Here is a 13,664-nt window from a genome sequence, read left to right as displayed (position 1 = left end):
ATACCTCCTTGCTTTCTGACAACCCACTCTCCCAAAAAAAAACATCCTTTAAATCAATAAAAACCCATAGAACCTCTACTTTCACAGATACACTTCCACTTCCCATCTCCTCTTGTGACCCCCTAGGTATCCCCTGGTCGCTACACTCTCCCCCGCTCTACACTCTACATTCACTGGACCCTCTGGGCGGATGCCCTGTGCCACATTCGTATGTTCGTCGTGGTGTTAGCTTTTGTATCTGCGGTTCAGCGAGCGTTCAGCATTCAGCATTTTCTGTGGTTTGTCTTCTCTGAATATTGCTCCCGCTGCTGCAGCCGCTGTCGAGCGTTTCAGGGCATCTGAAATTGATTTTTCATATTTAATGCAAAAGGCAGTGGGAAAAAAACAGAAAGGAAATGCTGGGAAACTGCATGGAAATGGCTGTCGTGGAAGTAGAAGTGCACTTTAGAAGCACATTTTCCCATGGGAGTGCGTGGAAAATCATTGAATGGAATGGTGAATGGAAATGGTTGGAAAATTGATATTTCTTTCTATTCTGGTGGGAATATCCGATTGTTTGCCAAAGAGCTTCTTCCTATGACTAGTATTGCCCTGTGTTTAGGACATCATTTAAATATAAATATAGCCCCCAGAGTATCCCCAAGGCTTTCCACTATCCCCAAGGTTTAATCTACCTTTTGATGGCATATGATATCATTTCCATAGCTGAAAGCAGTAATACTCCCGAAATAACATTGCACAAACGAAGAGGAGTCCATAGAAGCCACAATCCATGAGATATAAGAGTAGCGGCGGCGGTGGCGGCGACAACAACCTCGTAAATAGAAACAAAATACAGCATCATTTACATCGTACATCATATGCGGAGTACGAATGCGAATACGAATCCGAATAGGAGTATAAAGATATGCAGATGTCGTCCCCCGAGCTGTCTCGTGCATAAATACAAATGTAGATGCATCCAAGAGATACAATTGCTATGGCGAATGCTGCTGGTGCTGCTGCTGGTGCTGCTGCTGCTGCTGCTGTGGTGATGATCGGGATATTGAAGCACTTTTTTTTGCACCGCTTATGCAAATAATTTCGTTTCGCTTTTTATGCATTTATGCGACCAGCTACGATGATGATGACTTTGACTGTGAAAGAAAAACCAGGGAGGAGCAGAGAAGGAGGGAAAAGCTGGAGCAAACGGAGGCACAAATGTTGGAGTAGGAGGCATGTATGATGATGACGATTACCATGACTCCAAAGACGCTGTGGCTCGTCGCTTGTCGCTTGACTGAAAGCGTAACCGCGCGCACGCGTTCATATACGAGATATGTATATATTTTCTTGAACTGGAGCGAAGCTTCCTCTGACGGTGGAGAGGGGAGCGGAGTGCAATGCTCGGGAGTTAGTCAAGCAGTCAATCAAACATCCAGCCAACAAACAAACATCAGTTAGAGTCAACACTTGAGATGCATTCGCACTTGAATCTTGAGGTTGTGTGGCAGAGGCACAGCCAGAGGCTGTAGCTATGTATATCTGAGACTGCGGTAGAGGCTGAAACTGATTCAGAAGCCTGAGGTTTCTGCAGCCAGAAGGTTTTTGCTTTGATGTTCGACTGTCATTTCATGCGTCAAGAACGTTGTGGCTGTCTCCTGGTGTGGCATCGACAGCGAAACCTCAGAAACCAATTCAATTGTTTGATTATCGCGTGCAGAGGGCTAAGCAATAGATATATAGATACATAGCCATGGGCACCCATGGGGTTACGCTAACTGTAGCTGTCACTGCGCGAGTGTGTATCTGTGTGTGTCGTTGCTCATTGCACAGCTCGTAAAAAGCTCATTAAACAAAATGCTGCTGACAGACGCGACAAACAGACAGACAGACGTGACAGACAGGCAGAATGTTTAGATACAAAAAAGAAGAACAAAATTCACATAAAATCTGGTGACGAATGTAACTGTAACTCTCTCTCATTCTCTCTCTCTCTCTGTCCCGTTTGTTCTTTCGTTCGCTGTCAAAATAATTACAAAAGCCTGTGACATGTAATTAAAGTAAAATGCGTGCACACGAGAACACGAGAACACACAGAATGCCACACGCTTGCTATCCGCAAGATACCCACGAGAGAGGGGCAAACACATATCCGAAAGATACAACAAACGACAGGTACCTGCACACAGGTGCTTAATGGGGCGCCCCTGCCCCCTCTCTCTCTCTCTAAAGAAGGAATGGGGCGGGAGATACAACTAAATTTGATTAACCCAAATACGACCGCGTTTTATGCCCTCTGTTTTTCGACCAGTTCCCAGCTGTTTTGTTGTATCTTTTGGCCTTCTTTTTATGCCTCTTCTTCCTGTATCTCTTGGCCCTCTCTTTATCCCCTGCTGCCTGTAGCCCCTGTATCTTTTGCTGATGTCATTTTCATTCATCATTTTATGGTGGCGATGGCTCTCTTTTTCACTGTCACTGTCTCGCGGCATTGGCCATTTAATTGAACGGCAGGCCCTCCCCCCGCCCATCATCACTTGAGTGATCCATAAAGTTATTGCTTTTCCCATTCCATAAACCGATGAAAACCCCAACCTTTAGATCCAGTTAAAGCCATCAAAACTTTATTATCGCTCTTTGATGGCATTGAAATGCATCTTCTGAAGCGTTGAATGTTTGAATGGCTATAGGTTCAGTACAGGGTCCCCTTCCATATACGATTGGGTACTGAAACTATCCATAGTTTGAGGCAGTAGATAATTATATGTACGATGTGGGGTTAGCATGGTCGAAAGACCCTGAACTTCATAGTTTTGTGGGGGTTTTAGGGCGCCGTAATTCCATAATTAATCTGATTATGATCTAATAATGGTCTAGTAATGCTGTACTTATGGTTTCGTTTCTCTATGAAGAAGCAAGGTCGGGGCCCACTGAAAAGAGGTCTACTTTTCATATGAAACTTTTGATTTTTAATATGTGTCTTTTCGAGGGGTTTTCGCTGTGTAGAAATTGTATCTTTTGAAGGGTTTATATCGGATAAAAACTGCACAAAGAGATATTTTTTCTCTGGGAATTGTATCTTTAGAAAGGGTTTTAATAGGATGTATCTTTGCAGGTTTTTGTGGGGGGTTTACCTCTGAAGATTGTAGCTTTGGCTGGGGTTTTATGTCTCAAGAAATTGTATCTTTATTAGGGTTTTTTGGTGTGAAGAACTTGTATCTTTTGGAAGGGTTTCCACTCTGAAAATATTGCATCTATCGTGGGGTCTATCCTCTGAAGAAATTGTATCTTTTGAAGGGTTTTATACTCTGTAAGCAATTTTCTTTGAAGATGTTTTCCTTCTGAAGTAGCTTATCTTTTGGAAGTTTTTTCCATCTCAACAAATTGTATCTTTATGTAGAAATTGTAACTTTTGGAGGGGTTTTTACTCCAAGAGCAATTTTATCCTTGAGTACCTGTATCTTTTATAAGTTTTTTCCCTCTCAATAAATTGTATCTTTATTCCATGTAGAAATTGTATCTTTGAAGTATGTCTGCACTTAATAGCAATTGTATCTTTCGAAGTGGTCTGAAGCACCTTGGAGAATGTATCTTTGGAGGGTTTTGAAGAGCTTTGAGGGTTGTATCTTTAAAGTGGAATGTGGAGCACTTGTTCAAAGTGTTTTCCTGCTAATTTCCACATCATTGCACACAGATTTTTAAGCAAAATCCTCTATTGGCTACTTAACTGGAAATCAAAAACTATATGAAAACACTTTTTGGGAAAACTTTTGTGGCTTTCCAACTTCTGCCACAAACTGGCTGCAACCCAAAAGATACTTCTGCCGCAAAAAGAGACGAAAATAATTGCTTAATCAAGTATTTATTATACCATATTTTGCTTTGTGATGGAGATACACGTACGCACGTTGAACATATTCATTTTCATTTCCCATTTCCCAATTCGTTTTTTCCCTGGCCATTCGTAATCCATTTAACCTGTTCAATTATTTGTGTCGATGATTCCGACTCCCCCTCCACCTCCACAGCAGGTGGACAAATGATTCCATTCGCACACGCACTCTGTCCAGAGCTCTCTTTGCACTTGAAAATGTTCCCATTTTCCTCCCGTTTGCCTCGTATTATTATTGATATAACAAAAGGCACGAGAACCGAAAATTGTGACATACATAGGGGGTGGTGATGGGGTAGGGGGTGGTTGCAACGCCCAGCCAAGCGGCAACTAAAACATAATTAGTGCGTGTGTGGATGTGTGTTTGTGTGCACTTGTCCATAGAAAGAACAGAGCATAGAACACACAGGGAGTCATGCCTCTATGGCCACTGACTGCACAGTAACAGATACAATTGTATCTGTATCTGGGCATGTATCTGGTTATGTATTTATGCATGTGCACGTCGTTTACAGGCACCAAAAAACCCCAGAGCGGTGGAAACCGACAGAAAGATACCTGGGATTATATCGAAAGATACTTGGATTCTTAGTTTTCTTAGATTGGTATCTTTATCAGATTGCAATGACTTTTAAAATATATGTAGATACAATCATTAATTTTGATGTACCTATAGGTGAAATGGTGATTGCCATAGGATTTTTTTCTGATGCCCCAGAAGAAGGCACAACCGTTAAGGCAGCTTTAGCTCTTAGAACTTTTAAAAAATAGTCGTTTATTGGTAATATATCTTCTATTCGTTGCTTACCTATCCACAAATACATCATCCCCACAGAAATACCGCGTATACAAATTCTGAAAACATGAGGAAAAACAATTGAAGGCAACATTGTAGCCAACATGTAGCCACGACAACAGCGAACGACAAACAGCAACAACATCCACTGACAACTCAAAAACACGGCATAATGCGACACAAAGTTCCGCTAGAATGCCCAGGGCCCAGGGCCTGAGCCCCTGCAATCCCCTGCACTCCCAATCCCCCTCTCCGAAAACACTTCTCCCTGCTGCCAGTGCCGCTTGCATCCTACCATCTGCTCGTTCGTTTTGTCGTTCGTTCGAGTGGGGAGAAAGGTTCTGTTCGGGGTTCGCTGTTCTCGCTGGCTGTTTGGGTAATTGTTTGGCCGTAACCAAAGAGCAAACACGGGCAACAAGCAACAACCATCAAACAGCAAACATCGGGACTGGGAATGGGAATGCCAGAACGAAACTTTTTGGGCAAGCGGCACTGCAACTGCAACGGCCACGGCAATGGCAAGTGCAGCGGCCCAGGCAGGGACTTGGGTCACGAGTTTGGCCAAAATACATACAACAACTGCAACAACAAAAACAACCTTAAGTCTGTGCAACTGCAACTGCAATTTGAGATCTCCGTAGGTGCACTGCCAGCAGCAGGGAGTCCATTAGCTAATAGGAAGGAGTGTGCTTTGTGCTGCGTTTCCTTCATCGAATGAGTGTAAATGTGCACTGAGACCACTGAGAGAAATTGATGAGTATTAACATTCATGAAAATTCATGTATGAAATATTCAAGGATTTAAATACACCAACCGGTGAGAAATCGGTAAGAAATTATTGAGAATGTAAAAAATATATTGAAAAACTACAAAAAATAATTTGGAAATCGATAAAAAAAAAAACATAATTTAGAGAAAGATATCAATTTAAAAGAGATATATGATAAATTAATTGCAAATAGTAGAAAACAAAGACAACAATCAGAAGAGCAAATTAAAATGATGCAAAATAACCGGTGAATAAATTGAAATAATCAATAAATCGATAACTAAAAATCTATAAAAATAATCAATAAATCGATTGTAAAAATTCTTATTTATACAAAATTATTGACCCAATAATATTAACTGAAACTAATTTGTATACAATTTAAAGTTATATCTTTCAAGATATCACGACTCTTCCATTGGCCATCCCAAACATTCTGCTTCATAATAAATATATCCTGTTTTCCCGCAGTGCATTTTAGCTCTTCCCAACAACAAACCATCACAGCAGATAGTTTCACGGAGGACTCGTACTCGTAGTCAAGGCACTTGATTAGAGTTCACCAAAGAACCAATGAACGAACGACCGAACGAACAGCACAGCCCTAATGGACATGCAACTGTTTTCCAGCTGTGGGTCGGGTCGTAGAATCTGCCAACATGTTCTGTTCCGTTCTGAACAGTTCCTTTGGCCAAATTGATGGATGCCATGGCCCATGCCCCCAGCAGATAGATCCCTGAGGCTGAAGCTGAAGCTGAGACTCAATCAAAGCGTGACAGAGCGAACTACAGCCTGAACTACACACAGAAGGGGGAGGCCAGACACACAGACATACTCTTTCGTTCCAGCACTGACCTCACGCTCCAATAAAGCAGGGGGGCTGGGGCTCTCAACCCTTCCTTCAGTTTGGAGCTCATTTAATAAATTTTTAAACGAGCTCTCCCACTCCACACTCCCAGCACTACAAGCACTTGTATATGTTCCTCTGTTCATGTTTTAGCGATGTCTTTTACCTGATTCACATTTCATTCGTTTGACATAGTCATAAGTTCTGGCAGAGCGAAGAACGTGACAGATAGACAGACAGGCAGCCGGCAGGCGGTCTTCATTCAAGCGAACGAAGCGAGGCGAAGGGCCCCAAAGTGTTTGATGGAGTCCCACCATTTAACCCCATCAAAAAGGGGCAGGCAGCATTTGTTATATGAACAAAAACAGGGTTAAATGTGGCATGTGGCATGTGAAGCTCTTTGGCTGTGGAAACACAAGCAAATCAAATGAAAAACTTTATCCGATTTGGTCAACAGAAAAGAGGTTGCAGACAGCTTTTGGGTTGCAGGGAACTAAGGGAATTTTGGAGGAATATTGGGCCAAATGATCACTTAGATCTTCGATTGAAATTCTCTCAAATCTTAAACATATTTCCTATCGAATAATCCGACAGGAAGCGTTCGAGTGGCACATCAAATAATATTACGACTCGTATATCACGTTCTATAAGTCATTCATTATATACATGATTCATGCATTATATATTACATCGGCGCAGATCCAAAGAGTAACCGAAAAGAAGAGACAAAAATTTCCAGGGAAATTCTCATCCCAAAAGTCGGGGTACAATCTTACATTTCTGAGAATAATTCGTTATGTACGCGTATTGGAATACCTTTTGAATTACAGCGACAGGAAGTGCTCCGCTCCAGTTACTTATGAGGCAAAAAAACTATTAAAATACTTGGAGAAACTTGTAGAATTCGTACTACATCACGTTCTATCCAAATAGTTGATTCATTCATAATATTTCATAGGCATTAGAGCAGAAAAAAAGACTGAAAAAAGGCAGCCAAGAGCCCCAACAAATATAAGAAGAAATCTCGGAAGAATCCCAAATTCGATCCTCCACCCCTTTTTTCTGTGCATTACAGATACGAGTACGTACACGGAAGTTCATGTATCGCCCCCAAAAAGTTATGGCATGCAAATGTTCTTTTACTTTTTCTTTTGGGATTAGCATAAGCGTGTCGTCTGGGAAAATTCTTTCCCTTTTGTTGAAGAAAATTTATTGTGAAAACAAAATTAAATTAATGAAGCAGAAACGAAAGGGAGCCGCGTCTGCTGGAGGAACTTTTTGTTCTTTTAAGGCTCTTTAGGCTTTTTGTTTGAGTTGCAATTGTGAGGCGTAGGGAAAAGTAGGCAAGGGAAGCCCCTTTGGGGGCGCCCACATCCCTTTTATGTTTTTAAGAAGCTGTTGCCTTCAGACCAGCTGGCCAATATTCGTATATTTTATGGCTTATCAATTTCTGGGGGAGGACACGTGTTAGGACAAGGGTCAGCGACTGCTAAAATCAGAGACGGTATTCCCTTCTCAAAGGACCCTTCGGGGACTGTTGGCGTAAATTCAATTAGCGGCTTCAGCTTCGATGGCAGGATGGATATTCAATGTCTCAGGACAGATTTCCCCACATTCTCCCATTCAGAAAATATTACGCGACCTAAAGGCTGTCTGTGTTTTTGTTTCCAGTTAAAATTTTAATTAAATTGCATCGCCTGGCCTGCGAATATTTTAATATATATTTTCCCCTTTGTCCAATGGAAAGCTTTGTGGGGGGAAATCTCTCAAGAGTACAAAGGAAATGGTGCGGTGATGGGACGGGGACGGGTAGGAAGCACCTCCTGTCGTGCTGTGGAATCTGCCTGTTTGTCTTTCTAATTAAAGTTGTAGTTGCAGTTGTATCTTCGAGATACTTTGTGTAAATCAAAGAGCAGAGCCAGGAGTGTCCGTTCAGCACATTGTTTACGCACCTGTTCCGCCAACGGGGACAGCCCCTACAACAATTTGTTGCGCTTTAATAAAGCTAATTGCTTCTAGAGATACAGAGAGAAAGAAAAAGAGAGAGAAAACTCTTCTACTAATAGATTTGTGAGCTAATTAAGGGGCTAGCTGGAAGGGCTTAAAAAGACTAAGAGGGGGCTAAGAGCAAGAAAGAGCGGTACTTGATTCAGTAGCTTTTGCTTTGAGTTGGTTTTTTATATTCATAATCCTTGAGCAAGGGGACGTGTGGCTCTCTGGCGACTCTCAGAGGTAGCGCCTGCATTAAGGAGAAATTTAATTTATACAAAATACCATTTATGAGTCTCTTAAATGCCTTTCCAACCATCAAATGAGCACTTCTTAATCACATTTGCATATTCAAACATTGACTTTTCCCTTAATTTGCTGTTTACTCTAATTAATACTGAAATAGATACTCATATCCTTGGCTTGTTTATTGACTGACATGGAATATGTAATTTTACAAAAATGTTATCCATAATTAAGACAAGTGTCAAGCCTCCTGTAAGCCTACTCCTAATTGAAGGGCTCTCCACCTTCAACACTGACGCCCCTTAGGCACAAGCCCCCCACTCTTGGGGCACCAAAACATCCCATTTCTGTGCCACCTCCTCCTCATCAATAGAAGCAGCAGCAACAGCCTCCGCAGGCTTCAGGGGGCTGTGGCTCTGTGGCTCTGTTGATTTTGCAATTAACACGGCAGCTAATCAATTACATCCTCAAACACGAGGCACAAGACACAAGACACGAAACACCTGTTCTCACCTGCCAAAACGTTGAATCAGACGAATGAAGACCAATCAGAGAAAGAGCCAGGCAGAACCATTGGAATCCTCTTTTGGAAAAGTCAATAAAATTAACATCACATGAATGAGGGAAATAGTGCGACGGGCAGGCAAAAACTTAAAAGAGTGAAAATGTGTTGGCAGGCAAAAATTGAAAATGAAATGGAAAAGGCCACAGACAATCGACTGTTGCTGTTGCTGTTGCTGTCGCTGCTGTGGCCCACCGATGATGGCGGAAACGAAAGCAATCTCTCGCCAAACTACGATACGATGCGATACTCGACTCGTATCAATGGAAAAGCATCCGATTGAATGCGTATACGTAATTTTTGAGTTGACAATCACTTTGACATTTGCTTCCTGTTTTATCGGCGGCGGGCACTTCTCGTATTTATAGCCAACGGCGGCGGTTGTTGCTGTGGCCCAAAGCTGCATCTTTCCGAGCATCGATTTTTCGCTTATTGTCACTCAAAACAATTTGCAGACATTATTTAAAAGAGGAGCAGCTGGTCCTCCCCTTCCGCCATTTGGTTTGCTCTGGGGATGCTCTTCCGCTCATGTGAGATATAGGATGGTCACTACGTTCGTGAGACCCCAGCAAAGGAAGCCAAAAAGGAGACGCAGCTGCCGAAAGTTGTCTCAAAGATGGTCTCCCAAAAGCGGATTATGGTATTTCATTGGAAGAGCATCTCCTTAAACGTTTCATTTTGATGGCTTACTAAAGCGTTTAAAGGGTAATCCCATTACTGTAAGACATGGCCAGTATCTTTTTATTGATCTTTCCCATTTTGTGGCTGCTTAAATATGTATATGTACTCTTGCATATCAGAGGAGGAGTACATGGATGTAAGCACGACTTAAACAGAAAAGTATCTGCATGAGATTAAGGAACATTAACCGCCATAATGCACATGCAGTTATTCCATGAATTCCTTCTCAAGGGAATTCCTCATTCGTGTTGTTGTTTTTTATGATAGCACTTTTATTCGCTTTTATCTTTACTTTATATTTTTTAGATATATGGCATATTGAAAAAAAAGTAGAGTTTTTTTAATTTTGTAACGTATTATTTCGATTATTTTAAAGTTTTTTAAACTATTATTTTTTAGTACCATTTAATATTTCAGAATTTTTCTAGTTATTTTTTTTTAACTATTTTTCAATTTTTTTTGCTATAGTATTAGAGTTGTTTTGCTGTAATTTTTCTACTTCTATCTAATATTTCTTAATCCTCCTTGTAGTATATATTTTAGCTATTTTTTTGTAGTATTTCTAAGTATTTTTTGTTTTATACATATATTTAAAAAATTAATATTTAGAGAAAGTTAATTATTTTTCTAGTATTTTGTAATATTTTGTTAGTATTATATAGGTGTTTTTAAAATGTATATTTTTAGAATTTTAATTTTATTTTTCTAATATTTTAAAACTATTCTTCTAGTATTATTCTAGTATTTTTCTGTACTTCCTAAAAAAGTACTAGAATTCCATTGACAGTCGTTCGCAGGAATCCATAATCTTTCTCTTTAGATATCCACATTATTTCCATTTTAATTCCCAGACGTCATCTGCCATATCCCCTTTTCTATTCGAACAGATATCCCCATCTATCTGAACCTTCATCTTTTCGTGTATTCCCTTTGGATATCCTCGTAGCCCTCCCGTATGTATTTCAACCCTAAATGTAACTCACTTTCGTGTGACTCCCATGCAAATTGCATCCATCCAGCCATCCCATCCACGCGACCTATCTCTAGGTTCCACATTCTGGCCGAGTCCACATTCTGTTTGGCCAAGTGCCTTATCTGCCGCGCCCATCACCGCCTGCCAGTCGTCGCCGTCGTCGACTTGCCGAGACATCGTCTGGACGTAGTCTGCAGCAGAAGATGGAGCTGATTCGTATTCTAGAGCTGAGACTGCAGATGGGGGCTGAGCTGAGAGTTGATTCTCTCTTGCTTCAGCAGAAGATGGAACTGCATCTATGGCTGGAACCCAGAGCTGTGGCTGTGGCTGCTGCTGCTGCTGTTGCTGCTGAAGCATCGCCTGTCCGACGTTTGGCTTAACAAGTGATAAACTTGTCGCTTGTCTACGTCCGCCATCCCATCCGCACGTTGTTGTCGCGTCTCGTTTTAAGTCCTTTGCCATTTTATTATTCTCGTCCCTCACACACAGATGGACGGCCCCAAACGCCTCTGCACAGAAAGAGTACTCAAGAAGCTATTTGCCCCCCAATCCCTCTCTCAATCCCACTTCCCAGTTTCTGTCTCTTTCTCTGGGGCAGCACACTCTGGTGCGCTGTAAATAGTTAAGTACAAATTGCATGGCTAATTTGAGCTGTTGCATAAGGCTTAAAGAGCACAGACACTCATGCAACACACTCTCTACCAAAAGTTGACAACCTTTGCATTATACGAAGGTGTAAAGTGCCAGAAGATTTAGCATGAGTAATGAGGCGTTGAAGAGCTCTCTGGCTCCCCCAGATCTGAGCAGTGTGAGGGCCATGAAGTAGGCAAGTTTATTAGCCAACTGTCAAGTGAAATTATTTCGACACATACCCCCAGTACCCCCAATCATCGCCCGTGTGTGTGGAGAACAAAAGCTGCAGAGCAAATGAGCAAACCATGAAATATTACTTCCAGTCAAGGAACTCTAGAGACAGAATTCAACAGAATCCCAAAACTGGAATCCTAACGGCTAAAACGGGTTGCAATATATTAGAAATGGTACTACTTTTCAACACCATTCGGATTTCAAGGGGCTTAGCTTCAACCTCTTATCTTATTTCAGCAATTTTTTTATGTTTTACTATTTTTTGAGTATTTTTTCTGGTGTTATCCAAAAATTTGTTACAATTTTACAACACATACATATTTTATTTCTTATAATATATCAGAAATCTTCTTGAATTTATCTATAAGAATATGCATGTTCTGGTTTTTTCTAGTATTTTAGATTTTTCTGGTATGGTACCTATGCGGTAATATCTGGTATTTATTCTAATATTATTCTGGAATTTACATTATGTTTGTATAGCATTTTTTGTGCTATTTATTTTAGTATTTTCTTATATATTTATGTGGTCATTTTCTGGTATTTATATAGTATTATTCTGAAATATATCTAATATTTCTATTGAATTTTTGATTGTATTTGTTTTATTATTTACTGGTATACTTATATTTTTAGGTTTTTTATGCTTTTTTTATTTTTATGTTTTATTATATTTTTTGTACTTAAATATTTAAATAAATATTAAAATATCTAAATCTCTTTGCGCCTTCTTATTCTCTCCTTTTAAAGGCCATCCTATCCCATTTATTTTCTTCTTCTCACCCACTTCATATATCAGCTTACAATTTGTACAGCTTTTTTATTGGTGCAGAAACTTTTTCACCTAAGAAGTTTTTCGTGTGACAAGAATAAAACTCAAACAGAAAAACACTGCCTAAAGAACTTTCGTGGGAAAAAATGCTCAAAAAAGAGACGAAATTAAATAAACACGAATTCTAGAAATATACCAAATATTTGAAGCACTAATTTGAAATGTCCATCATAGATTTCCGTCAGCGTTTAGCTAGTGATATATCTAAATGTAAATACGAATGCCCGAAGCATCAATTATCACAATTGCAGCTGCAGAAATTATAATATTTCTCACACCTTCCCCAGAATTGAACCCAGTTCTTCTGCAACATCTGGTAGCACACAGTCTCCACCCTTTTCGAACCCACTAACCGACAAAGCAGTTAAAAGTTACTCACAATATTCTGTGGCTGGTCTGGGGCTTTGTTTACAGCTCCATTAGCATGCAGGCTGTGCTCGGGGGCAATTTTAACTTCATTTTAATGTGGGCTTCATCTATTTGTTAGATTTCTTGTGTGTTGTTTGCTTCGGGTATTAACCGTTTTCTTTGCACGTTCTATAAACCAATTGGAGCACTCACTTTTACACTCACTTTACACGTACTTGAGGGAGGGAAATAAATACTCTTGTATTTTGTAGAGACTTCAAAAGAAATATATATATTTTTTGCTGATAATTTCCATAAATTATGGGCTTAAAAATAACACAAATTTAATGTTGTTGCGGTTAATGTTGGGTTTACCCATAGCTTCAAAACAAACCATAGACCGCTATTTGTAGTTACGACAAACAATATTATGTTTTTTTTTACACTTTTACACAATTTTGTACACAAATTTTTGTTGCTTTGCATTTGTTTAATGGTGCGTTATTTTGTTCAAAGAGATAATTGATGTAGGAATTGCAGTAGCACTGCTACCAGTAGCAGTATTTTTTTGTTTTACGAAAGCCACAGAGACGACAATCCGCACGCGGCGAAACTCGTTTTTCGAGTGAGCGGACGAACCAAAGCTTGAGGTTCCGTTCGCTGTAGATTGAGATACGGACTGTATCTGTTTGAGGCAAACATGTTGCAGTTCGATGGGAGCTTCGCTGTGTGTGCTGTGTGGGTGGGCAAGCTGTTGCTGTGCTGCTTCGGTGCTGCTGCTGTGCTGTTGCTGGCTGCTGCATGTGCGCCTCATATTAATTGCTGCATTTACCAGTTGCGTCTGTCGCCCACACACATAAAACAAACGGCAAAAACCACGTTG

At 40.4% G+C, this 13,664-nt stretch overlaps 1 protein-coding gene across 1 annotated transcript in view; it reads right to left on the bottom strand.

Moving 5' to 3' along the window:
- The window catches only part of LOC6596459, a 69,510-nt gene extending 56,427 nt beyond the window's left edge, over positions 1 to 13,083 (bottom strand). Inside the window, exon 1 of the mRNA XM_026987847.1 lies at positions 12,813 to 13,083. The gene's annotated coding sequence lies outside the window, so the exon portion shown is untranslated. The remainder of the gene's footprint in view (positions 1 to 12,812) is intronic.
- Positions 13,084 to 13,664: the final 581 nt, after the last annotated feature.

The sequence above is a fragment of the Drosophila persimilis genome, unplaced genomic scaffold (genome assembly GCF_003286085.1).
Source record: "Drosophila persimilis strain 14011-0111.01,24,50 unplaced genomic scaffold, DperRS2 tig00000124-arrow-pilon, whole genome shotgun sequence".
Lineage (NCBI taxonomy): Eukaryota > Metazoa > Arthropoda > Insecta > Diptera > Drosophilidae > Drosophila > Drosophila persimilis.
Note: the sequence above shows the minus strand (reverse complement) of the source record. Positions and strands in the feature narration are given on the sequence as shown.